Here is a 2,228-nt window from a genome sequence, read left to right as displayed (position 1 = left end):
CTCCCAAACACTGTCACCGTTGCTCGGAGACCGGACCCTTCGCACCAATCAGAAAAAGTGAACTTGAACAAACACAACCATGGCAACTGGAAGTGCTACAATCAGGCGGCGCCATTCAGTCATGCCCTGCATCAATAATTGACCCTGTATTTGTTAACGTTGTATCGTCGAGAGGAGGTAGCCTTGGAGGGTGTGGAAATCAGCCAAGATCCACTCAGTAAGACCATTTTTTTTCACCCAGGAGAGGCGATTAGTTTCAGTCGTAATTGACTGTGAACCCGCAACATTAAAATCGATTAAAACTCGAAGTGCAAAACACAAATTGCTCGAAAAGCTGCCAACATTTGTGGAGAGAAATCAGAATAACCCTTCCTCGGAACCTCTCAGAAACTTGAGATGACCTGACTTCAAGATTAAAAATCACACACCAGGTTATAGTCCAACAGGTTTAATTGGAAGCACACGAGCTTTCGGAGCGACGCTCCTTCATCAGGTGGTAGTGGAGGGCTCAATCCTAACACACAGAATTTATAGCAAAAATTTACAGGTTTGATGTAACTGAAATTCTACATTGAAAAATTGATTGCCTGTTGAGCCTTTCGTCTGTTATAATAGTGATACTTTCACTTCTTTCATGTGTAAATCACAAAACCTTTTTTCAAAAAAGATGCATTCTCAGATTAGCTGTGAACAATGGTGATAGCAGACAACATGTTGAAGGTGTTGGCCCCCTGTGTTCTCTGTCTATGCCATGATGTTTACATTGATTCTAATCCAAAAAGTGAGATAACGGAGTTTTACATAAATTCATGCAGTTTTTGAGCCCAGAGTTCTACATGAATGCATGCAGTTTTTGAGCAAAGTCTAATTTGCCCTGAAAGTACAAATTCACCCCACAAAATATGTGTGCATGTGGGTCTTTGTGTGTGTGTGTGTCTGTCTGTGTTGGGGGTTGTGAGTGTGAGAAAGTGTATGTGTGTGTAATGAGTGCAGAGTGTCTTAAGTCTGTGAGGGGGTGCATGTGAGAGTGTGGGATGAGAGTGCAATGGTGGTCACCTGTAATGTGACATGAACCAAAGGTCCCAGTTGAGGCCCTCCCTATGGGTACCGAACTTTGCTATCAGCAGGTACCTGCAACACATTATCAATGAGGATGAGCACCTCACCAAGACCTTCCCCACACCTCCTCTACTTGCCTTTAAACAACCGCCAAACCTCAAACAGATCGTTGTTCGTAGCAAGCTGCCCGGCTCTCAGGACAACTCCATACAACCCTGTCACGGTAGGTGCTGCAAGACGTGTCAGATTGTGGACATAGATACCACTATTACGTGTGGGGACACCTCCCACCTTGTACATGACAGGTACTCATGTGACTCAGCCAACGTTGTCAATCTTATACGTTGCAGGCAAGGATGCCTGGAGGCATGGTACATTGGGGAAACCAAGCAAAAGCTACGACCATGGATGAATGGGCACCGCACAACAATCAACAGCCAGGAGGGTTCCCTCCCAGTTGGGGAACACTTCAGTGGTCCAGGACATTCAGCCTCAGACCTTCGGGTGACCATCCTCCAAGATGGACTTCGGGACAGGCAGCATAGGAGAGTGCAGAGGCTGATAGCTAAGTTCGGTACCCATAGGGAGGGCCTTGGGTTCATGTCACACTACAGGTGACCACCATTGCACTGTACACACACACACAGGCACTCCTATACACACATACACATGGACACACATACACACAGATGCGCACACAGACAGCCACCCACACCCTTACAGACACACAATCACACACTCCCACACTCTCACATGCACCCCCTCACAGACTTAAGACACTGCACTCACTACACACACACACACTTTCTCACACTCACAACCCTCAACCCAGACAGACAGACACACACAGACGAAGACCCACATGCACACATATATTTTGTGGGGTGAATTTGTACTTGCAGGGTTATATTGTACTGAGGAGAAAGTGAAGGCTGCAGATGCTGGAGATCAGAGATGAAAATGTGTTGCTGGAAAAGCGCAGCAGGTCAGGCAGCATCCAAGGAACAGGAGAATCGACGTTTCGGGCATAAGCCCTTCTTCAGGAATGAGGAAAGTGTGTCCAGCAGGCTAAGATACAAGGTAGGGAGGAGGGACTTGGGGGAGGGGCTTTGGAAATGCGATAAGTGGAGGGAGGTCAAGGTGAGGGTGATAGGCCGGAGTGGGGTGGG

Source organism: Chiloscyllium plagiosum, unplaced genomic scaffold (genome assembly GCF_037043375.1).
Source record: "Chiloscyllium plagiosum isolate Xiang-an unplaced genomic scaffold, Cpla_swu_hap1 HiC_scaffold_30, whole genome shotgun sequence".
Taxonomy (NCBI): Eukaryota; Metazoa; Chordata; class Chondrichthyes; order Orectolobiformes; family Hemiscylliidae; genus Chiloscyllium; species Chiloscyllium plagiosum.
The sequence above is the reverse complement of the archived record's forward strand: the minus strand, read 5'-3'. Positions refer to the sequence as shown.